The following is a 25,796-nucleotide window of genomic DNA, read 5'->3' on the forward strand; positions in this document are numbered from 1 at the left end:
GGCCTTGACCTTTGACCCCCTCTTTCCCACGCTTTCCTGTAGGTATGTTCCAGCCGGAGTATTGAAGACCTTGACCTTTGACCCCTCTTTCCCACGCTTTCCGATAGGTATGTCCTCACCGGAGTGTTGAAGACCTTGACCTTTGAACCCCTCTTTCCCACGCATGAGGTAGCTACGTCCTCGCCGGAGTGTTGAAGGCATTGACCTTTGAAGCCGCTCTTTCCCATGCCTCAGGTAGAGGAGTCCTGTCCGGAATGTTAAAGACCTTGACCTTTGACCCCCTCTTTTCCCCCACGCGTCAGGTAGGTATGTCCTATCCGGAATGTTGAAGACCTTGACCTTAGACCCCCCTCTTTCCCACCTGTCAGAAAGGTATTTCCTCTCTGGAATGTTGAAGACTTTGACCTTTGACCCCTATTTTCCAATGCGTCAGGTAGGTATGTCCTCGCCGGAGTGTTGAAGACATTGACCTTTGAACCCCTCTTTCTCATGAGTCAGGTAGCTATGTCCTCGCCGGTGTGTTGAAGACCTTGACCTTTGATCCCCTCTTTCCCACGCTTGAGGTAGGTATGTCCCTGCCGGAGTGTTGAAAACCTTGACCTTTGATCCCTTTTTTCACTAGCGTCAGGTAGGTATGTCCTCGCCAGAGTGTTGAAGACCTTGACTTTTGACACACTCTTTCCCACTTGTCAGGTAGCTATGTCCTCGCCGGTTTGTTGAAGACCTTGACCTGGGACCCCCTCTTTCCCACGCTTCAGGTAGCTATGTCCTCGCTGGAGTGTTGAAGACCTTGACCTTTGAACCTCCTCTTTCATATGCGTCAGGTAGGTATGTCCTCGCCAGAGTGTTGAAGACCTTGACCTTTGACCCCTCTTTCCCACGCGTCAGGTAGCTTTCTCCTCGCCGGAGTGTTAAAGACCTTAACCTTTGACCCCCCTCTTTCCCAAGCGTCAGGTAGCTACGACCTCGCCAGAGTGTTGAAGACCTTGACCTTTGAAACACCTCTTTCCCACGCGTCAGGTAAGTATGTCCTCCCCGGAGTGTTGAAGACCGTGGGCTTTGACCCCCTCTTTCCCACTCATCAGGTAGGCATGTCTTTGCCGGAGTATTGAAGACCTTGACCTTTGACCCCCTATTTCTGACGTGTAAGGTAGGTATGTCCTCTCCGGAGTTTTGAAGACCTTGACCTTTTACCCCCTCTTTCTCACGAGACAGGTAGGTATGTCCTCGCTAGAGTGTTGAAGTCCTTGACCTTTGACCCCCTCTTTCCTACGCGTCAGGTAGGTATGTCCTTGATGGAGTGTCGAAGACCTTGACCTTTGACCCGCCCTTTCCCAAGCATCAAGTAGGTATGTCCTCTCATGAGTGTCGAAGACCCTGACCTATGACCCCCTTTTTTCCCAAGAGTGAGGTAGGTATGTCCTCGCAGGAGTGTTGAAGACCTTGACTTTTGACCCCCTCTTTCCCACCAACAGGCAGGTATGTACTCGCTGTAGTGTGAACACCTTGACCTTTGACTCCCTCTTTCCCACGCTTCCGGTAGATATGAACACGCTGGAGTATTGCAGGACTTGAGCTTTGACCCCCTGTTTCCCACACGTCAGGTAGGTATGTCACCGCCGGAGTGCGGAAGACCTTGACATTTTACCACCTCTTTCCCACGCATCAGGTATTTATGTCCTCTCCAGAGTGTAGAAGACCTTGACCTTTGACCCCTCTTTCCCACGCGTCAGGTAGGTATGTCCTTTCAGGAGTATTGAAGACCTTGACTTTTGACCCCTCTTTCCCACGCGCCAGTTAGGTATGTCCTCGCCGGAGTGTTGAAGACCTTGACCTTTGACACCCTCTTTCCCACGCATCAGGTAGGTATGTCCTCGCCGGAGTGTGGAAGAGCTTGACCTTTGACCCTCTCTTTCCCATGAATCAGGTAGGTATGTCCTCGCCGGAGTGTTAAAGACCTTGATCTTTGACCCACTCTTTGCTACACGTCAGGTAGGTATGTCCTTGCCGGAATGTTGAAGACCTTGACCTTTGACCCACTCTTTCCCACACGTCAGGTAGGTATCTCCTCGCAGGAGTGTTGAAGATCTTGACCTTTGACCCCCTCTTTCCCATGCGTCCGGTAGGTATGTCCTCACTGGAGTGTTGAAGACCAGGACATTTTACCCCCTCTTTCCCACGCATCAGGTTGATATCTCCTCTCCGGAGTTTTCCCACACGTCAGGTAGGTATGTCCTCACTGGAGTGTTGAAGACCTTGACATTTGACTCCCTCTTTCTCACGCATCGGGTAGGTTTGTCCTTGCCGGAGTGTCAAAGACCTTGACCTTTGACCCCGTCCTTCCCACGCGTCAGGTAGGTATGTCCTAGCTGAAGTGTCGAAGCCTTTGAACCCACTCTTTCCCATGACTGTGATAGGTAAGTTTGCCCAGGAGTGTCGAAGACCTTGACCTTTGACCCTCCCTTTCCCACGCGTCAGGTAGGTATGTCCTCGCCGGAGTGTTGAAGACCTTGCCATTTGACCTCTACTTTCCCAGGCGTCAGGTCGGTATGTCCTCGCCGGAGTGTTGAAGACCTTGACCTTTGATCTACTCTTTCCCACACGTCAGGTAGGTATGTCCTCGCTGGAGTGTTTGACCCCCTCTTTCCCATGCGTCAGGTAGGTATGTCCTCGCCAGAGTGTTGAAGATCTTGACCTTTGACTCCCTCTTTCCCATGCGTCCGGTCGGTATGAACTCGCCGGAGTATTGCAGACTTTGATCTTTTACCCCCTTTTTCCCACACGTCGGGTAGGTATGTCCTCACTGGAGTGTTGAAGACCTTGACATTTTACCCCCTCGTTCCCACGCCTCAGGTAGGTATGTCCTCGCCGGAGTGTCGAAGACCTTGACCTTTGACCCCCTCCTTTCCCCGCGTCAGGTAGGTATATCCTTGCCGAAGTCTCGAATCCTTTGAACCCACTCTTTCCCATGACTGTGATAGGTAAGTTTGCCCAGGAGTGTCGAAGACCTTCACCTTTGACCCTCCCTTTCTCACGCGTCAGGTAGGTATGTCCTCGCCGGAGTGTTGAAGACCTTGCCATTTGACCCCTTCTTTCCCACGCGTCAGGTCGATATGTCCTCACCGGAGTGTTGAAGACCTTGACCTTTGACCCACTCTTTCCCAAGCGCCAGGTAGCCATGCCCTCGCCGGAGTGTTGATGACCTTGTCTTTTAACCCCCCTTTTTCCCAAGTGTCAGGTAGGTATGTTCTCGCCGGAATGTTTAGGACCTTGACCTTTGACCCCCTCTTTCCCTCGCATCAGGTAAGTATGTCCACTCCGAAGTGTTGAAGAACTTGACTTTTTACTCCCTCTTTCACACACAGACAGTAGATATGTCCTCTCAGTAGTGGCGGGTATGTCTTCGCCGGAGTGTTGAAAACCTTGACCTTTGACCCCCTCTTTTCAACACTTTCCAGGAGGTATGTCCTCGCGGGAGTGTTAAAGACCTTGACCTTTGACCCCCTGTTTTCCAATGCGTCAGGTAGGTATGTCCTCGCCGAAGTGCTGGAGACATTGACCGCGTCAGGTAGCTATGTCCTCGCCGGAGTGTAGAAGACCTTGATCGTTGAACCCCTATTTCCACGCGTCCGATAGGTATGTCCTCACCGGAGTGTTGAAGACCTTGACCTTTGACCCTCTCTTTCTCATGCTTTCCGGTAGGTATGTCATTGCCGGAGTGTTGAAGGCCTTGACCTTTGACCCCCTCTTTCCCACGCTTTCCTGTAGGTATGTTCCAGCCGGAGTATTGAAGACCTTGACCTTTGACCCCTCTTTCCCACGCTTTCCGATAGGTATGTCCTCACCGGAGTGTTGAAGACCTTGACCTTTGAACCCCTCTTTCCCACGCATGAGGTAGCTACGTCCTCGCCGGAGTGTTGAAGGCATTGACCTTTGAAGCCGCTCTTTCCCATGCCTCAGGTAGAGGAGTCCTGTCCGGAATGTTAAAGACCTTGACCTTTGACCCCCTCTTTCCCCCCACGCGTCAGGTATGTATGTCCTATCCGGAATGTTGAAGACCTTGACCTTAGACCCCCCTCTTTCCCACCTGTCAGAAAGGTATTTCCTCTCTGGAATGTTGAAGACTTTGACCTTTGACCCCTATTTTCCAATGCGTCAGGTAGGTATGTCCTCGCCGGAGTGTTGAAGACATTGACCTTTGAACCCCTCTTTCCCATGAGTCAGGTAGCTATGTCCTCGCCGGTGTGTTGAAGACCTTGACCTTTGATCCCCTCTTTCCCACGCTTGAGGTAGGTATGTCCCTGCCGGAGTGTTGAAAACCTTGACCTTTGACCCCTTCTTTCACTAGCGTCAGGTAGGTATGTCCTCGCCAGAGTGTTGAAGACCTTGACTTTTGACACACTCTTTCCCACTTGTCAGGTAGCTATGTCCTCGCCGGTTTGTTGAAGACCTTGACCTGGGACCCCCTCTTTCCCACGCTTCAGGTAGCTATGTCCTCGCTGGAGTGTTGAAGACCTTGACCTTTGAACCTCCTCTTTCCTATGCGTCAGGTAGGTATGTCCTCGCCAGAGTGTTGAAGACCTTGACCTTTGACCCCTCTTTCCCACGCGTCAGGTAGCTATCTCCTCGCCGGAGTGTTAAAGACCTTAACCTTTGATCCCCCTCTTTCCCAAGCGTCAGGTAGCTACGACCTCGCCAGAGTGTTGAAGACCTTGACCTTTGAAACACCTCTTTCCCACGCGTCAGGTAAGTATGTCCTCCCCGGAGTGTTGAAGACCGTGGGCTTTGACCCCCTCTTTCCCACTCATCAGGTAGGCATGTCTTTGCCGGAGTATTGAAGACCTTGACCTTTGACCCCCTATTTCTGACGTGTAAGGTAGGTATGTCCTCTCCGGAGTTTTGAAGACCTTGACCTTTTACCCCCTCTTTCTCACGAGACAGGTAGGTATGTCCTCGCTGGAGTGTTGAAGTCCTTGACCTTTGACCCCCTCTTTCCTACGCGTCAGGTAGGTATGTCCTTGATGGAGTGTCGAAGACCTTGACCTTTGACCTGCCCTTTCCCAAGCATCAAGTAGGTATGTCCTCTCATGAGTGTCGAAGACCCTGACCTATGACCCCCTTTTTTCCCAAGAGTGAGGTAGGTATGTCCTCGCAGGAGTGTTGAAGACCTTGACCTTTGACCCCCTCTTTCCCACCAACAGGCAAGTATGTACTCGCTGTAGTGTTGAACACCTTGACCTTTGACTCCCTCTTTCCCACGCTTCCGGTAGATATGAACACGCTGGAGTATTGCAGGACTTGAGCTTTGACCCCCTGTTTCCCACACGTCAGGTAGGTATGTCACCGCCGGAGTGCGGAAGACCTTGACATTTTACCACCTCTTTCCCACGCATCAGGTATTTATGTCCTCTCCAGAGTGTAGAAGACCTTGACCTTTGACCCCTCTTTCCCACGCGTCAGGTAGGTATGTCCTTTCAGGAGTATTGAAGACCTTGACTTTTGACCCCTCTTTCCCACGCGCCAGTTAGGTATGTCCTCGCCGGAGTGTTAAAGACCTTGACCTTTGACACCCTCTTTCCCACGCATCAGGTAGGTATGTCCTCGCCGGAGTGTGGAAGAGCTTGACCTTTGACCCTCTCTTTCCCATGCATCAGGTAGGTATGTCCTCGCCGGAGTGTTAAAGACCTTGATCTTTGACCCACTCTTTGCTACACGTCAGGTAGGTATGTCCTTGCCGGAATGTTGAAGACCTTGACCTTTGACCCACTCTTTCCCACACGTCAGGTAGGTATCTCCTCGCAGGAGTGTTGAAGATCTTGACCTTTGACCCCCTCTTTCCCATGCGTCCGGTAGGTATGTCCTCACTGGAGTGTTGAAGACCAGGACATTTTACCCCCTCTTTCCCACGCATCAGGTTGATATCTCCTCTCCGGAGTTTTCCCACACGTCAGGTAGGTATGTCCTCACTGGAGTGTTGAAGACCTTGACATTTGACTCCCTCTTTCTCACGCATCGGGTAGGTTTGTCCTTGCCGGAGTGTCAAAGACCTTGACCTTTGACCCCGTCCTTCCCACGCGTCAGGTAGGTATGTCCTAGCTGAAGTGTCGAAGCCTTTGAACCCACTCTTTCCCATGACTGTGATAGGTAAGTTTGCCCAGGAGTGTCGAAGACCTTGACCTTTGACCCTCCCTTTCCCACGCGTCAGGTAGGTATGTCCTCGCCGGAGTGTTGAAGACCTTGCCATTTGACCTCTACTTTCCCAGGCGTCAGGTCGGTATGTCCTCGCCGGAGTGTTGAAGACCTTGACCTTTGATCTACTCTTTCCCACACGTCAGGTAGGTATGTCCTCGCTGGAGTGTTTGACCCCCTCTTTCCCATGCGTCAGGTAGGTATGTCCTCGCCAGAGTGTTGAAGATCTTGACCTTTGACTCCCTCTTTCCCATGCGTCCGGTCGGTATGAACTCGCCGGAGTATTGCAGACTTTGATCTTTTACCCCCTTTTTCCCACACGTCGGGTAGGTATGTCCTCACTGGAGTGTTGAAGACCTTGACATTTTACCCCCTCGTTCCCACGCCTCAGGTAGGTATGTCCTCGCCGGAGTGTCGAAGACCTTGACCTTTGACCCCCTCCTTTCCCCGCGTCAGGTAGGTATATCCTTGCCGAAGTCTCGAATCCTTTGAACCCACTCTTTCCCATGACTGTGATAGGTAAGTTTGCCCAGGAGTGTCGAAGACCTTCACCTTTGACCCTCCCTTTCTCACGCGTCAGGTAGGTATGTCCTCGCCGGAGTGTTGAAGACCTTGCCATTTGACCCCTTCTTTCCCACGCGTCAGGTCGATATGTCCTCACCGGAGTGTTGAAGACCTTGACCTTTGACCCACTCTTTCCCAAGCGCCAGGTAGCCATGCCCTCGCCGGAGTGTTGATGACCTTGTCTTTTAACCCCCCTTTTTCCCAAGTGTCAGGTAGGTATGTTCTCGCCGGAATGTTTAGGACCTTGACCTTTGACCCCCTCTTTCCCTCGCATCAGGTAAGTATGTCCACTCCGAAGTGTTGAAGAACTTGACTTTTTACTCCCTCTTTCACACACAGACAGTAGATATGTCCTCTCAGTAGTGGCGGGTATGTCTTCGCCGGAGTGTTGAAAACCTTGACCTTTGACCCCCTCTTTTCAACACTTTCCAGGAGGTATGTCCTCGCGGGAGTGTTAAAGACCTTGACCTTTGACCCCCTGTTTTCCAATGCGTCAGGTAGGTATGTCCTCGCCGAAGTGCTGGAGACATTGACCGCGTCAGGTAGCTATGTCCTCGCCGGAGTGTAGAAGACCTTGATCGTTGAACCCCTATTTCCACGCGTCCGATAGGTATGTCCTCACCGGAGTGTTGAAGACCTTGACCTTTGACCCTCTCTTTCTCATGCTTTCCGGTAGGTATGTCATTGCCGGAGTGTTGAAGGCCTTGACCTTTGACCCCCTCTTTCCCACGCTTTCCTGTAGGTATGTTCCAGCCGGAGTATTGAAGACCTTGACCTTTGACCCCTCTTTCCCACGCTTTCCGATAGGTATGTCCTCACCGGAGTGTTGAAGACCTTGACCTTTGAACCCCTCTTTCCCACGCATGAGGTAGCTACGTCCTCGCCGGAGTGTTGAAGGCATTGACCTTTGAAGCCGCTCTTTCCCATGCCTCAGGTAGAGGAGTCCTGTCCGGAATGTTAAAGACCTTGACCTTTGACCCCCTCTTTTCCCCCACGCGTCAGGTAGGTATGTCCTATCCGGAATGTTGAAGACCTTGACCTTAGACCCCCCTCTTTCCCACCTGTCAGAAAGGTATTTCCTCTCTGGAATGTTGAAGACTTTGACCTTTGACCCCTATTTTCCAATGCGTCAGGTAGGTATGTCCTCGCCGGAGTGTTGAAGACATTGACCTTTGAACCCCTCTTTCTCATGAGTCAGGTAGCTATGTCCTCGCCGGTGTGTTGAAGACCTTGACCTTTGATCCCCTCTTTCCCACGCTTGAGGTAGGTATGTCCCTGCCGGAGTGTTGAAAACCTTGACCTTTGATCCCTTTTTTCACTAGCGTCAGGTAGGTATGTCCTCGCCAGAGTGTTGAAGACCTTGACTTTTGACACACTCTTTCCCACTTGTCAGGTAGCTATGTCCTCGCCGGTTTGTTGAAGACCTTGACCTGGGACCCCCTCTTTCCCACGCTTCAGGTAGCTATGTCCTCGCTGGAGTGTTGAAGACCTTGACCTTTGAACCTCCTCTTTCATATGCGTCAGGTAGGTATGTCCTCGCCAGAGTGTTGAAGACCTTGACCTTTGACCCCTCTTTCCCACGCGTCAGGTAGCTTTCTCCTCGCCGGAGTGTTAAAGACCTTAACCTTTGACCCCCCTCTTTCCCAAGCGTCAGGTAGCTACGACCTCGCCAGAGTGTTGAAGACCTTGACCTTTGAAACACCTCTTTCCCACGCGTCAGGTAAGTATGTCCTCCCCGGAGTGTTGAAGACCGTGGGCTTTGACCCCCTCTTTCCCACTCATCAGGTAGGCATGTCTTTGCCGGAGTATTGAAGACCTTGACCTTTGACCCCCTATTTCTGACGTGTAAGGTAGGTATGTCCTCTCCGGAGTTTTGAAGACCTTGACCTTTTACCCCCTCTTTCTCACGAGACAGGTAGGTATGTCCTCGCTAGAGTGTTGAAGTCCTTGACCTTTGACCCCCTCTTTCCTACGCGTCAGGTAGGTATGTCCTTGATGGAGTGTCGAAGACCTTGACCTTTGACCCGCCCTTTCCCAAGCATCAAGTAGGTATGTCCTCTCATGAGTGTCGAAGACCCTGACCTATGACCCCCTTTTTTCCCAAGAGTGAGGTAGGTATGTCCTCGCAGGAGTGTTGAAGACCTTGACTTTTGACCCCCTCTTTCCCACCAACAGGCAGGTATGTACTCGCTGTAGTGTGAACACCTTGACCTTTGACTCCCTCTTTCCCACGCTTCCGGTAGATATGAACACGCTGGAGTATTGCAGGACTTGAGCTTTGACCCCCTGTTTCCCACACGTCAGGTAGGTATGTCACCGCCGGAGTGCGGAAGACCTTGACATTTTACCACCTCTTTCCCACGCATCAGGTATTTATGTCCTCTCCAGAGTGTAGAAGACCTTGACCTTTGACCCCTCTTTCCCACGCGTCAGGTAGGTATGTCCTTTCAGGAGTATTGAAGACCTTGACTTTTGACCCCTCTTTCCCACGCGCCAGTTAGGTATGTCCTCGCCGGAGTGTTGAAGACCTTGACCTTTGACACCCTCTTTCCCACGCATCAGGTAGGTATGTCCTCGCCGGAGTGTGGAAGAGCTTGACCTTTGACCCTCTCTTTCCCATGAATCAGGTAGGTATGTCCTCGCCGGAGTGTTAAAGACCTTGATCTTTGACCCACTCTTTGCTACACGTCAGGTAGGTATGTCCTTGCCGGAATGTTGAAGACCTTGACCTTTGACCCACTCTTTCCCACACGTCAGGTAGGTATCTCCTCGCAGGAGTGTTGAAGATCTTGACCTTTGACCCCCTCTTTCCCATGCGTCCGGTAGGTATGTCCTCACTGGAGTGTTGAAGACCAGGACATTTTACCCCCTCTTTCCCACGCATCAGGTTGATATCTCCTCTCCGGAGTTTTCCCACACGTCAGGTAGGTATGTCCTCACTGGAGTGTTGAAGACCTTGACATTTGACTCCCTCTTTCTCACGCATCGGGTAGGTTTGTCCTTGCCGGAGTGTCAAAGACCTTGACCTTTGACCCCGTCCTTCCCACGCGTCAGGTAGGTATGTCCTAGCTGAAGTGTCGAAGCCTTTGAACCCACTCTTTCCCATGACTGTGATAGGTAAGTTTGCCCAGGAGTGTCGAAGACCTTGACCTTTGACCCTCCCTTTCCCACGCGTCAGGTAGGTATGTCCTCGCCGGAGTGTTGAAGACCTTGCCATTTGACCTCTACTTTCCCAGGCGTCAGGTCGGTATGTCCTCGCCGGAGTGTTGAAGACCTTGACCTTTGATCTACTCTTTCCCACACGTCAGGTAGGTATGTCCTCGCTGGAGTGTTTGACCCCCTCTTTCCCATGCGTCAGGTAGGTATGTCCTCGCCAGAGTGTTGAAGATCTTGACCTTTGACTCCCTCTTTCCCATGCGTCCGGTCGGTATGAACTCGCCGGAGTATTGCAGACTTTGATCTTTTACCCCCTTTTTCCCACACGTCGGGTAGGTATGTCCTCACTGGAGTGTTGAAGACCTTGACATTTTACCCCCTCGTTCCCACGCCTCAGGTAGGTATGTCCTCGCCGGAGTGTCGAAGACCTTGACCTTTGACCCCCTCCTTTCCCCGCGTCAGGTAGGTATATCCTTGCCGAAGTCTCGAATCCTTTGAACCCACTCTTTCCCATGACTGTGATAGGTAAGTTTGCCCAGGAGTGTCGAAGACCTTCACCTTTGACCCTCCCTTTCTCACGCGTCAGGTAGGTATGTCCTCGCCGGAGTGTTGAAGACCTTGCCATTTGACCCCTTCTTTCCCACGCGTCAGGTCGATATGTCCTCACCGGAGTGTTGAAGACCTTGACCTTTGACCCACTCTTTCCCAAGCGCCAGGTAGCCATGCCCTCGCCGGAGTGTTGATGACCTTGTCTTTTAACCCCCCTTTTTCCCAAGTGTCAGGTAGGTATGTTCTCGCCGGAATGTTTAGGACCTTGACCTTTGACCCCCTCTTTCCCTCGCATCAGGTAAGTATGTCCACTCCGAAGTGTTGAAGAACTTGACTTTTTACTCCCTCTTTCACACACAGACAGTAGATATGTCCTCTCAGTAGTGGCGGGTATGTCTTCGCCGGAGTGTTGAAAACCTTGACCTTTGACCCCCTCTTTTCAACACTTTCCAGGAGGTATGTCCTCGCGGGAGTGTTAAAGACCTTGACCTTTGACCCCCTGTTTTCCAATGCGTCAGGTAGGTATGTCCTCGCCGAAGTGCTGGAGACATTGACCGCGTCAGGTAGCTATGTCCTCGCCGGAGTGTAGAAGACCTTGATCGTTGAACCCCTATTTCCACGCGTCCGATAGGTATGTCCTCACCGGAGTGTTGAAGACCTTGACCTTTGACCCTCTCTTTCTCATGCTTTCCGGTAGGTATGTCATTGCCGGAGTGTTGAAGGCCTTGACCTTTGACCCCCTCTTTCCCACGCTTTCCTGTAGGTATGTTCCAGCCGGAGTATTGAAGACCTTGACCTTTGACCCCTCTTTCCCACGCTTTCCGATAGGTATGTCCTCACCGGAGTGTTGAAGACCTTGACCTTTGAACCCCTCTTTCCCACGCATGAGGTAGCTACGTCCTCGCCGGAGTGTTGAAGGCATTGACCTTTGAAGCCGCTCTTTCCCATGCCTCAGGTAGAGGAGTCCTGTCCGGAATGTTAAAGACCTTGACCTTTGACCCCCTCTTTCCCCCCACGCGTCAGGTATGTATGTCCTATCCGGAATGTTGAAGACCTTGACCTTAGACCCCCCTCTTTCCCACCTGTCAGAAAGGTATTTCCTCTCTGGAATGTTGAAGACTTTGACCTTTGACCCCTATTTTCCAATGCGTCAGGTAGGTATGTCCTCGCCGGAGTGTTGAAGACATTGACCTTTGAACCCCTCTTTCCCATGAGTCAGGTAGCTATGTCCTCGCCGGTGTGTTGAAGACCTTGACCTTTGATCCCCTCTTTCCCACGCTTGAGGTAGGTATGTCCCTGCCGGAGTGTTGAAAACCTTGACCTTTGACCCCTTCTTTCACTAGCGTCAGGTAGGTATGTCCTCGCCAGAGTGTTGAAGACCTTGACTTTTGACACACTCTTTCCCACTTGTCAGGTAGCTATGTCCTCGCCGGTTTGTTGAAGACCTTGACCTGGGACCCCCTCTTTCCCACGCTTCAGGTAGCTATGTCCTCGCTGGAGTGTTGAAGACCTTGACCTTTGAACCTCCTCTTTCCTATGCGTCAGGTAGGTATGTCCTCGCCAGAGTGTTGAAGACCTTGACCTTTGACCCCTCTTTCCCACGCGTCAGGTAGCTATCTCCTCGCCGGAGTGTTAAAGACCTTAACCTTTGATCCCCCTCTTTCCCAAGCGTCAGGTAGCTACGACCTCGCCAGAGTGTTGAAGACCTTGACCTTTGAAACACCTCTTTCCCACGCGTCAGGTAAGTATGTCCTCCCCGGAGTGTTGAAGACCGTGGGCTTTGACCCCCTCTTTCCCACTCATCAGGTAGGCATGTCTTTGCCGGAGTATTGAAGACCTTGACCTTTGACCCCCTATTTCTGACGTGTAAGGTAGGTATGTCCTCTCCGGAGTTTTGAAGACCTTGACCTTTTACCCCCTCTTTCTCACGAGACAGGTAGGTATGTCCTCGCTGGAGTGTTGAAGTCCTTGACCTTTGACCCCCTCTTTCCTACGCGTCAGGTAGGTATGTCCTTGATGGAGTGTCGAAGACCTTGACCTTTGACCTGCCCTTTCCCAAGCATCAAGTAGGTATGTCCTCTCATGAGTGTCGAAGACCCTGACCTATGACCCCCTTTTTTCCCAAGAGTGAGGTAGGTATGTCCTCGCAGGAGTGTTGAAGACCTTGACCTTTGACCCCCTCTTTCCCACCAACAGGCAAGTATGTACTCGCTGTAGTGTTGAACACCTTGACCTTTGACTCCCTCTTTCCCACGCTTCCGGTAGATATGAACACGCTGGAGTATTGCAGGACTTGAGCTTTGACCCCCTGTTTCCCACACGTCAGGTAGGTATGTCACCGCCGGAGTGCGGAAGACCTTGACATTTTACCACCTCTTTCCCACGCATCAGGTATTTATGTCCTCTCCAGAGTGTAGAAGACCTTGACCTTTGACCCCTCTTTCCCACGCGTCAGGTAGGTATGTCCTTTCAGGAGTATTGAAGACCTTGACTTTTGACCCCTCTTTCCCACGCGCCAGTTAGGTATGTCCTCGCCGGAGTGTTAAAGACCTTGACCTTTGACACCCTCTTTCCCACGCATCAGGTAGGTATGTCCTCGCCGGAGTGTGGAAGAGCTTGACCTTTGACCCTCTCTTTCCCATGCATCAGGTAGGTATGTCCTCGCCGGAGTGTTAAAGACCTTGATCTTTGACCCACTCTTTGCTACACGTCAGGTAGGTATGTCCTTGGCGGAATGTTGAAGACCTTGACCTTTGACCCACTCTTTCCCACACGTCAGGTAGGTATCTCCTCGCAGGAGTGTTGAAGATCTTAACCTTTGACCCCCTCTTTCCCATGCGTCCGGTAGGTATGAACTCCGGAGTATTGCAGACTTTGATCTTTCACCCCCTTTTTCCCTCACATCAGGTAGGTTTGTCCTCACTGGAGTGTTGAAGACCTTGACATTTAACCCCCTCTTTCCCACGCATCAGGTTGATATCTCCTCTCCAGAGTTTTCCCACACGTCAGGTAGGTATGTCCTCACTGGAGTGTTGAAGACCTTGACATTTGACCCCCTCTTTCTCACGCATCGGGTAGGTTTGTCCTTGCCGGAGTGTCAAAGACCTTAACTTTTGACCCCGTCCTTCCCACGCGTCAGGTAGGTATGTCCTCGCTGAAGTGTCGAAGCCTTTAAACCCACTCTTTCCCATGACTGTGATAGGTAAGTTCGCCCAGGAGTGTCAAAGACCTTGACCTTTGACCCTCCCTTTCCCACCCGTCAGGTAGGTATGTCCTCGCCGGAGTGTTGAAGACCTTGCCATTTGACCTCTACTTTCCCAGGCGTCAGGTCGGTATGTCCTCGCCGGAGTGTTGAAGACCTTGACCTTTGATCTACTCTTTCCCACACGTCAGGTAGGTATGTCCTCGCTGGAGGGTTTGACCCCCTCTTTCCCACGCGTCAGGTAGGTATGTCCTCGCCAGAGTGTTGAAGATCTTGACCTTTGACTCCCTCTTTCCCATGCGTCCGGTCGGTATGAACTCGCCGGAGTATTGCAGACTTTGATCTTTCACCCCCTTTTTCCCACACGTCGGGTAGGTATGTCCTCACTGGAGTGTTGAAGACCTTGACATTTTACCCCCTCGTTCCCACGCCTCAGGTAGGTATGTCCTCGCCGGAGTGTCGAAGACCTTGACCTTTGACCCCCTCCTTTCCCCGCGTCAGGTGTCAGAGCCTTTGAAACCACTCTTTCCCATGACTCGCCCAGGAGTGTCGAAGACCTTGACCTTTGACGCACTCTTTCACACACTTACCGGTAGTAATGTCCTTCGCCGGAGTTGCAAAGACCTTGACCTTCGACCCACACTTTCCAACGCGTCAGGTAGGTATATCCTCGCCGGAGTGTTGAAGACTTTGACCTTTGACCCCATCTTTCCCAAGCGTCAGGTATCCATGTCCTCGCAGGAGTGTTGAAGACCTTGACCTTTGACCCCCTCTTTCCCACCAACAGGTAGGTATGTACTTGCCGGAGTGTTGAACACCTTGACCTTTGACTCCCTCTTTCCCATGCTTCAGGTAGGTATGAACTCACTGGAGTATTGCAGACCTTGACCTTTGACCCCCTCTTTCCCATACGTCAGGTAGGTATGTCACCGCCGGAGTGTGGAAGACCTTGGCCTTTGACCCCCTCTTTCCCACGCGTCAGGTAGGTATGTCCTCGCTGGAGTGTCGAAGACCTTGACCTTTGACACCTGTCTTTCCCACGTGTCAGGTAAGTATGTCCTTGCAGGTAGGTGAAGACCTTGACTTTTGACCCCTCTTTCCCACGCGCCAGTTAGGTATGTCCTCGCCGGAGTGTTGAAGACCTTGACCTTTGACACCCTCTTTCCCACGCCTCAGGTAGGTATGTCCTCGCCGGAGTGTGGAAGAGCTTGACCTTTTACCCCCTTTTTCCACACATCAGGTAGGTATGTCCTCGCCGGAGTGTTAAAGACGTTGACCTTTGACCCCCTCTTTACCACATGTCAGTTAGGTATGTCCTCGCTGGAGTGTTGAAGACCTTGACCTTTGACCCTCTATTTCCCATGAGTCAGGTAGGTATGTCCTCGCCGGAGTGTTAAAGACCTGGATCTTTGACCCACTCTTTGCTACACGTCAGGTAGGTATGCCCTTGCCGGAGTGTTGAAGACCTTGACCTTTGACCCACTCTTTCCCACATGTCAGGTAGGTAGGTCCTCGCCGGAGTGTTTGACCCCCTCTTTCCAATGCGTCAGGTAGGTATGTCCTCGCCGGAGTGTTGAAGATCTTGACCTTTGACCCCCTCTTTCCCATGCGTCTGGTAGGTATGAACTCGCAGGATTATTGCAGACTTTGATCTTTCGCCCCCTTTTTCCCCACACGTCAGGTAGGTATGTCCTCACTGGAGTGTTGAAGACCTTGACATTTTACCCCCTCTTTCCCACGCATCAGGTAGATATCTCCTCTCCAGAGTGTTGAAGACCTTGACCTGTGACCCCCTCTTTCCAACGCGTCAGGTAGGTATGTCCTTGCCTGAGTGTCGAATACCTTGACCTTTGACCCCCTCCTTCCCACACATCAGGTAAGTATGTCCTCACCGAAGTGTCGAAGCCTTTGAACCCACTCTTTCCCATGACTGTGATAGGTAAGTTCGCCCAGGAGTGTCGAAGACCTTGACCTTTGACCCTCTCTTTCCCATGAGTCAGGTAGGTATGTCCTCGCCGGAGTGTTAAAGACCTTGATCTTTGACCCACTCTTTGCTACACGTCAGGTAGGTATGTCCTCGCCTGAATGTTGAAGACCTTGACCTTTCACCCCCACTTTCCTACGAGTCAGGCAGGTGTGTCCTCGCCGGAGTATTGAAGACCTTAATCTTTGACACCCACTTTCCCACGCATCAGGTAGGTATGTCCTCACCGGAGTGTTGAAGACCTTGCATTTGACCCCTTCTTTCCCAACTGTCAGGTAGCGATGCCCTCGCCGGAGTTTTGAAGACCTTGACCTGTGACACCCTCTTTCCCACACCTCAAGGTAGGTATGTCCTCGCCGGAATGTGGAAGAGCTTGACCTTTTACCCCCTTTTTCCACACATCAGGTAGGTATGTCCTCGCCGGAGTGTTAAAGACGTTGACCTTTGACCCCCTCTTTACCACATGTCAGTTAGGTATGTCCTCGCTGGAGTGTTGAAGACCTTGACCTTTGACCCTCTCTTTCCCATGAGTCAGGTAGGTATGTCCTCGCCGGAGTGTTAAAGACCTTGATCTTTGACCCACTCTTTGCTACACGTCAGGTAGGTATGCCCTTGCCGGAGTGTTGAAGACCTTGACCTTTGACCCACTCTTTCCCACATGTCAGGTAGGTATGTCCTCGCCGGAGTGTTTGATCCCCTCTTTCCCACGCGTCCGGTAGGTATGTTCTCACCGGAGTGTTGAAGATCTTGCCCTTTGACTCCCTCTTTCCCATGCGTCTGGTCGGTATGAACTCGCCGGAGTATTGCAGACTTTGATCTTTCACCCCCATTTTCCCACACGTTGGGTAGGTATGTCCTCACTGGAGTGTTGAAGACCTTGACATTTGACCCCCTCGTTCCCACGCGTCAGGTAGGTATCTCCTCGCCGGAGTGTTGAATACCTTGACCTTTGACCCCCTCCTTCCCAAGCGTCAGGTAGGTATGTCCTCGCCGAAGTGTCGAAGCCTTTGAAACCACTCTTTCCCATGACTCGCCCAGGAGTGTCGAAGACCTTGACCTTTGACCCTCCCTTTCCCTTGCGTCAGGTAGCCATGCCCTCCCCGGAGTGTTGATGACCTTGTCCTTTTACCCACTCTTTCCCAAGCGTCAGGTAGCCATGCCCTCGCCGGAGTGTTGATGACCTTGTCCTTTTACCCCCTTTTTCCCACGTGTCAGGCAGGTATGTCCTCGACGGAGTGTTGAGGACCTTGACCTTTGACCCCCTCTTTCCCATGCATCAGGTAGGTATGTCCTCGCCGAAGTGTCGAAGCCTTTGAAACCACTCTTTCCCATGACTCGCCCAGGAGTGTCGAAGCCCTTGACCTTTGACGCACTCTTTCACACACTTACCGGTAGTAATGTCCTTCGCCGGAGTTGCAAAGACCTTGACCTTTGACCCACACTTTCCAACGCGTCAGGTAGGTATATCCTCGCCGGAGTGTTGAAGACTTTGACCTTTGACCCCATCTTTCCCAAGCGTCAGGTATCCATGTCCTCGCAGGAGTGTTGAAGACTTTGACCTTTGACCCCCTCTTTCCCACCAGCAGGTAGGTATGTACTAGCCGGAGTGTTGAACACCTTGACCTTTGACTCCCTCTTTCCCATGCTTCAGGTAGGTATGAACTCGCTGGAGTATTGCAGACCTTGACCTTTGACCGCCTCTTTCCCACACGTCAGGTAGGTATGTCACCGCCGGAGTGTGGAAGACCTTGACCTTTGACCCCCTCTTTCCCACGCGTCAGGTAGGTATGTCCTCGCTGGAGTGTCGAAGACCTTGACCTTTGACACCTGTCTTTCCCACGTGTCAGGTAAGTATGTCCTTGCAGGTAGGTGAAGACCTTGACTTTTGACCCCTCTTTCCCACGCGCCAGTTAGGTATGTCCTCGCCGAAGTGTTGAAGACCTTGACCTTTGACACCCTCTTTCCCACGCCTCAGGTAGGTATGTCCTCGCCGGAGTGTGGAAGAGCTTGACCTTTTACCCCCTTTTTCCACACATCAGGCAGGTATGTCCTCGCCGGAGTGTTAAAGACGTTGACCTTTGACCCCCTCTTTACCACATGTCAGTTAGGTATGTCCTCGCTGGAGTGTTGAAGACCTTGACCTTTGACCCTCTCTTTCCCATGAGTCAGGTAGGTATGTCCTCGCCGGAGTGTTAAAGACCTTGATCTTTGACCCACTCTTTGCTACACGTCAGGTAGGCATGCCCTTGCCAGAGTGTTGAAGACCTTGACCTTTGACCCACTCTTTCCCACATGTCAGGTAGGTATGTCCTCTCCGGAGTGTTTGACCCCCTCTTTCCAATGCGTCAGGTAGGTATGTCCTCGCCGGAGTGTTGAAGATCTTGACCTTTGACCCCCTCTTTCCCATGCGTCTGGTAGGTATGAACTCGCAGGAGTATTGCAGACTTTGATCTTTTGCCCCCTTTTTCCCCACACATCAGGTAGGTATGTCCTCACTGGAGTGTTGAAGACCTTGACATTTTACCCCCTTTCCCACGCATCAGATAGATATCTCCTCTCCAGAGTGTTGAAGACCTTGACCTTTGACCCCCTCTTTCCAACGCGTCAGGTAGGTATGTCCTTGCCGGAGTGTCGAAGACCTTGACCTTTGACCCCCTCCTTCCCACACATCAGGTAGGTATGTCCTCGCCGAAGTGTTGAAGCCTTTGAACCCACTCTTTCCCATGACTGTGATAGGTAAGTTCGCCCAGGAGTGTCGAAGACCTTGACCTTTGACCCTCTGTTTCCCATGCGTCAGGTAGGTATGTCCTCGCCTGAATGTTGAAGACCTTGACCTTTCACCCCCACTTTCCTACGAGTCAGGCAGGTGTGTCCTCGCCGGAGTATTGAAGACCTTAATCTTTGACACCCACTTTCCCACGCATCAGGTAGGTATGTCCTCACCGGAGTGTTGAAGACCTTGCATTTGACCCCTTCTTTCCCAAGTGTCAGGTAGCGATGCCCTCGCCGGAGTTTTGAAGACCTTGACCTTTGACACCCTCTTTCCCACACCTCAAGGTAGGTATGTCCTCGCCGGAATGTGGAAGAGCTTGACCTTTTACCCCCTTTTTCCACACATCACGTAGGTATGTCCTCGCCGGAGTGTTAGAGACGTTGACCTTTGACCCCCTCTTTACCACATGTCAGTTAGGTATGTCATCGCTGGAGTGTTGAAGACCTTGACCTTTGACCCTCTCTTTCCCATGAGTCAGGTAGGTATGTCCTCGCCGGAGTGTTAAAGACCTTGATCTTTAACCCACTCTTTGCTACACGTCAGGTAGGTATGCCCTTGCCGGAGTGTTGAAGACCTTGACCTTTGACCCACTCTTTCCCACATGTCAGGTAGGTATGTCCTCACCGGAGTGTTTGACCCCCTCTTTCCAATGCGTCAGGTAGGTATGTCCTCGCCGGAGTGTTGAAGATCTTGACCTTTGACCCCCTCTTTCCCATGAATCTGGTAGGTATGAACTCGCCGGAGTATTGCAGACTTTGATCTTTCGCCCCCTTTTTCCCCACACGTCAGGGAGGTATGTCCTCACTGGAGTGTTGAAGACCTTGACATTTTACCCCCTCTTTCCCACGCATCAGGTAGATATCTCCTCTCCAGAGTGTTGAAGACCTTGACCTTTGACCGCCTCTTTACAACGCGTCAGGTAGGTATGTCCTCGCCTGAATGTTGAAGAACTTGACCTTTCACCCCCACTTTCCTACGAGTCAGGCAGGTGTGTCCTCGCCGGAGTATTGAAGACCTTAATCTTTGACAACCACTTTTCCACGCATTAGGTAGGTATGTCCTCACCGGAGTGTTGAAGACCTTGCATTTGACCCCTTCTTTCCCAAGTGTCAGGTAGCGATGCCCTCGCCGGAGTGTTGAAGACCTTGACCTTTGACTGCCTTTTTCCCACAAGGCAGGTAAGTATGTCCTCGCCGGAGTGTGGAAGAGCGTGACCTTTGACCCCCTTTTTCCACACATCAGGTTGGTATGTCCTCGCCGGAGTGTTGAAGACGTTGACCTTTGACCCCCTAGTTACCACATGTCAGGTAGGTATCTCCTCGCTGGAGTGTTGAAAACCTTGCCCTTTGACCCTCTCTTTCCCATTAGTCAGGTAGGTATGTCCTCGCCGGAGTGTTAAAGACCTTGATGTTTGACCCACTCTTTGCTACACGTCAGGTAGGTATGTTCTTGCCGGAGTGTTGAAGACCTTGACCTTTGACCCACTCTTTCTCACACGTCAGGTAGGTATGTCCTCGCCAGAGTGTTTGACCCCCTTTTTCCCACGCGTCAGGGTAGGTATGTTCTCGCCGGAGTGTTGAAGATCTTGACCTTTGACTCCCTCTTTCCCATGCGTCCGGTAGGTATGAACTCGCCGGAGTATTGCAGACTTTGATCTTTCACCCCCTTTTTCCCACACGTCGGGTAGGTATGTCCTCACTGGAGTGTTGAAGACCTTGACATTTTACCCCCTCTTTCCCACGCGTCAGGTAGGTATGTCCTCGCTGGAGTGTCGAAGACCTTGACCTTTGACACCTGTCTTTCCCACGTGTCAAAGTAAGTATGTCCTTGCAGGAGTATTGAAGATCTTGACTTTTGACCCCTCTTTCACACGCGCCAGTTAGGTATGTCCTCGCCGAAGTGCTGAAGACCTTGACCTTTGACACCCTCTTTCCCACACCGGAGTTTGGAAGAGCTTGATCTTTTACCCTCTTTACTACATGTCAGTTAGGTATGTCCTCGCTGGAGTGCTGTAGACCTTGATCTTTGACCCTCTCTTTTCCATGAGTCAGGTAGGTATGTCCTCGCCGGAGTGTTAAAGACCTTGATCTTTGACCCACTCTTTACCACACGTCAGGTAGGTATGTCCTTGCCGTAGTGTTGAAGACCTTGACCTTTGACCCACTCTTTCCCACATGTCAGGTAGGTATGTCCTCGCCGGAGTGTTTGACCCCCTCTTTCCAATGCGTCAGGTAGGTATGTCCTTGCCGGAGTGTTGAAGATCTTGAACTTTGATCCCCTCTTTCCCATGCGTCCGGTAGGTATGAACTCGCCGGAGTATTGCAGACTTTGATCTTTCGCTCCATTTTTCCCCACACGTCAGGTAGGTATGTCCTCACTGGAGTGTTGAAGACCTTGAAATTTTACCCCCTCTTTCCCACGCATCAGGTAGATATCTCCTCTCCAGAGTGTTGAAGACCTTGACCTTTGACCCCCTCTTTCCCACAAGTCAGGTAGGTATGTCCTCGCCAGAGTGTTGAAGACCTTGACCTTTGACCCCCTCCTTCCCACACGTCAGGTAGGTATGTCCCGCCGAAATGCCAAAGCCTTTGAACCCACTCTTTCCCATGACTGTGATAGGTAAGTTCGCCCAGGAGTGTTGAAGACCTTGACCTTTGACCCTCTCTTTCCCATGCGTCAGGTAGGTATGTCCTCGCCTGAATGTTGAAGACCTTGACCTTTCACCCCCACTTTCCTACGAGTCAGGCAGGTGTGTCCTCGCCGGTGTATTGAAGACCTTAATCTCTGACACCCACTTTCCCATGCATCAGGTAGGTATGTCCTCAACGGAGTGTTGAAGACCTTGATTTTGACCCCTTCTTTCGCCGGAGTGTTGAAGACCTTGACCTTTGACTGCCTTTTTCCCACGCGGCAGGTAAGTATGTCCTCGCCGGAGTGTGGAAGAGCTTGACCTTTGACCCCCTTTTTCCACACATCAGGATGGTGTGTCCTCGCCGGAGTGTTAAAGACCTTGATGTTTGACCCACTCTTTGCTACACGTCAGGTAGGTATGTTCTTGCCGGAGTGTTGAAGACCTTGACCTTTGACCCACTCTTTCTCACACGTCAGGTAGGTATGTCCTCGCCAGAGTGTTTGACCCCCTTTTTCCCACGCGTCAGGGTAGGTATGTTCTCGCCGGAGTGTTAAAGATCTTGACCTTTGACTCCCTCTTTCCCATGCGTCCGGTAGGTATGAACTCGCCGGAGTATTGCAGACTTTGATCTTTCACCCCCTTTTTCCCACACGTCGGGTAGGTATGTCCTCACTGGAGTGTTGAAGACCTTGACATTTTACCCCCTCTTTCCCACGCGTCAGGTAGGAATGTCCTCGCTGGAGTGTCGAAGACCTTGACCTTTGACACCTGTCTTTCCCACGTGTCAAAGTAAGTATGTCCTTGCAGGAGTATTGAAGATCTTGACTTTTGACCCCTCTTTCACACGCGCCAGTTAGGTATGTCCTCGCCGAAGTGCTGAAGACCTTGACCTTTGACACCCTCTTTCCCACACCGGAGTTTGGAAGAGCTTGATCTTTTACCCTCTTTACTACATGTCAGTTAGGTATGTCCTCGCTGGAGTGCTGTAGACCTTGATCTTTGACCCTCTCTTTTCCATGAGTCAGGTAGGTATGTCCTCGCCGGAGTGTTAAAGACCTTGATCTTTGACCCACTCTTTACCACACGTCAGGTAGGTATGTCCTTGCCGTAGTGTTGAAGACCTTGACCTTTGACCCACTCTTTCCCACATGTCAGGTAGGTATGTCCTCGCCGGAGTGTTTGACCCCCTCTTTCCAATGCGTCAGGTAGGTATGTCCTTGCCGGAGTGTTGAAGATCTTGAACTTTGATCCCCTCTTTCCCATGCGTCCGGTAGGTATGAACTCGCCGGAGTATTGCAGACTTTGATCTTTCGCTCCATTTTTCCCCACACGTCAGGTAGGTATGTCCTCACTGGAGTGTTGAAGACCTTGAAATGTTACCCCCTCTTTCCCACGCATCAGGTAGATATCTCCTCTCCAGAGTGTTGAAGACCTTGACCTTTGACCCCCTCTTTCCCACAAGTCAGGTAGGTATGTCCTCGCCAGAGTGTTGAAGACCTTGACCTTTGACCCCCTCCTTCCCACACGTCAGGTAGGTATGTCCCGCCGAAATGCCAAAGCCTTTGAACCCACTCTTTCCCATGACTGTGATAGGTAAGTTCGCCCAGGAGTGTTGAAGACCTTGACCTTTGACCCTCTCTTTCCCATGCGTCAGGTAGGTATGTCCTCGCCTGAATGTTGAAGACCTTGACCTTTCACCCCCACTTTCCTACGAGTCAGGCAGGTGTGTCCTCGCCGGTGTATTGAAGACCTTAATCTCTGACACCCACTTTCCCATGCATCAGGTAGGTATGTCCTCAACGGAGTGTTGAAGACCTTGATTTTGACCCCTTCTTTCGCCGGAGTGTTGAAGACCTTGACCTTTGACTGCCTTTTTCCCACGCGGCAGGTAAGTATGTCCTCGCCGGAGTGTGGAAGAGCTTGACCTTTGACCCCCTTTTTCCACACATCAGGATGGTGTGTCCTCGCCGGAGTGTTAAAGACGTTGACCTTTGACCTCCTAGTTACCACATGTCAGGTAGGTATGTCCTCGCTGGAGTGTTGAAAACCTTGACCTTTGACCCTCTCTTTCCCATGACTCGCCGGAGTGTTAAAGACCTTGATCTTTGACCCACTCTTTGCTACACGTCAGGTAGGTATGTCCTTGCCGGAGTGTTGAAGACCTTGACCTTTGACCCACTCTTTCTTACACGTCAGGTAGGTATGTCCTCGCCGGAGTGTGTGACCCCCTCTTTCCCACGCGTCAAGTAGGTATGTTCTCGCCGGAGTGTTGAAGATCTTGACCTTTGACTCCCTCTTTCCCATGCGTCCGGTAGGTATGAACTCGCCGGAGTATTGCAGACTTTGATCTTTCACCCCCTTTTTCCCACACGTCGGGTAGGTATGTCCTCACTGGAGTGTTGAAGACCTTGACATTTTACCCCCTCTTTCCCACGCATCAGGTAGATATCTCCTCTCCAGAGTTTCCCCACACGTCAGGTAGGTATGTCCTCACTGGAGTGTTAAAGAGCTTGACATTTGACCCCCTTGTTCCCACGCGTCAGGTAGGTATGTCCTCGCCAAAGTGTCGAAGCCTTTGAAACCACTTTTTCCCATGACTGTGATAGGTAAGTTCGCCCAAGAGTGTTGAAGACCTTGACCTTTGACCCTTCCTTTCCCACGCGTCAGGTAGCCATGCCCTCGCGGGAGTGTTGATGACCTTGTCCTTTTACCCCCTTTTTCCCACATGTCAGATAAGTATGTCCTCGCCGGAATGATGAGGACCTTGACCTTTGACCCCCCCTTTCCCATGCATCAGGTAGGTATGTCCTCTTCGGAGTGTTGAAGCCCTTGACCTTTGACGCACTCTTTCACACACTTACCGGTAGTAATGTCCTTCCCCGGAGTTGCAAAGACCTTGACCTTTGACCCACTCTTTCCAAAACGTCAGGTAGGTATATCCTCTCCGGAGTGTTGAAGACTTTGAACTTTGACCCCGTCTTTCCCAAGCGTCAGGTATCTATGTCCTCGCAGGAGTGTTGAAGACCTTGACCTTTGACCCCCTCTTTCCCACCAACAGGTAGGTATGTACTTGCCGGAGTGTTGAATACCTTGACCTTTGACTCCCTCTTTCCCATGCTTCAGGTAGGTATGAACTCGCTGGAGTATTGCAGACCTTGACCTTTGACCGCCTCTTTCCCACACGTCAGGTAGGTATGTCACCGCCGGAGTGTGGAAGACCTTGACCTTTGACCCCCTCTTTCCCACGTGTTAGGTAGGTATGTCCTCGCTGGAGTGTTGAAGACCTTGACCTTTGACACCTGTCTTTCCCACGTGTCAGGTAAGTATGTCCTTGCAGGTAGGTGAAGACCTTGACTTTTGACCCCTCTTTCCCACGCGCCAGTTAGGTATGTCCTCGCCGGAGTGTTGAAGACCTTGACCTTTGACACCCTCTTTCCCATGCCTCAGGTAGGTATGTCCTCGCCGGAGTGTGGAAGAGCTTGACCTTTTACCCCCTTTTTCCACACATCAGGTAGGTATGTCCTCGCCGGAGTGTTTGACCCCCTCTTTCCAATGCGTCAGGTAGGTATGTCCTCGCCGGAGTGTTGAAGATCTTGACCTTTGACCCCCTCTTTCCCATGAATCTGGTAGGTATGAACTCGCCGGAGTATTGCAGACTTTGATCTTTCGCCCCCTTTTTCCCCACACGTCAGGGAGGTATGTCCTCACTGGAGTGTTGAAGACCTTGACATTTTACCCCCTCTTTCCCACGCATCAGGTAGATATCTCCTCTCCAGAGTGTTGAAGACCTTGACCTTTGACCGCCTCTTTCCAACGCGTCAGGTAGGTATGTCCTTGCCGGAGTGTCGAAGACCTTGACCTTTGACCCCCTCCTTCCCACACGTCAGGTAGGTATGTCCTCGCCGAAGTGTTGAAGCCTTTGAACCCACTCCTTCCCATGACTGTGATAGGTAAGTTCGCCCAGGAGTGTCGAAGACCTTGACCTTTGACCCTCTCTTTCCCATGCGTCAGGTAGGTATGTCCTCGCCTGAATGTTGAAGACCTTGACCTTTCACCCCCACTTTCCTACGAGTCAGGCAGGTGTGTCCTCGCCGGAGTATTGAAGACCTTAATCTTTGACAACCACTTTCCCACGCATTAGGTAGGTATGTCCTCATCGGAGTGTTGAAGACCTTGCATTTGACCCCTTCTTTCCCAAGTGTCAGGTAGCGATGCCCTCGCCGGAGTGTTGAAGACCTTGACCTTTGACTGCCTTTTTCCCACAAGGCAGGTAAGTATGTCCTCGCCGGAGTGTGGAAGAGCGTGACCTTTGACCCCCTTTTTCCACACATCAGGTTGGTATGTCCTCGCCGGAGTGTTGAAGAGGTTGACCTTTGACCCCCTAGTTACCACATGTCAGGTAGGTATCTCCTCGCTGGAGTGTTGAAAACCTTGCCCTTTGACCCTCTCTTTCCCATTAGTCAGGTAGGTATGTCCTCGCCGGAGTGTTAAAGACCTTGATGTTTGACCCACTCTTTGCTACACGCCAGGTAGGTATGTTCTTGCCGGAGTGTTGAAGACCTTGACCTTAGACCCACTCTTTCTCACACCTCAGGTAGGTATGTCCTCGCCAGAGTGTTTGACCCCCTCTTTCCCACGCGTCAGGGTAGGTATGTTCTCGCCGGAGTGTTGAAGATCTTGACCTTTGACTCCCTCTTTCCCATGCGTCCGGTAGGTATGAACTCGCCGGAGTATTGCAGACTTTGAT

Source organism: Lissotriton vulgaris, chromosome 2_2 (genome assembly GCF_964263255.1).
Source record: "Lissotriton vulgaris chromosome 2_2, aLisVul1.2, whole genome shotgun sequence".
Classification (NCBI taxonomy): domain Eukaryota; kingdom Metazoa; phylum Chordata; class Amphibia; order Caudata; family Salamandridae; genus Lissotriton; species Lissotriton vulgaris.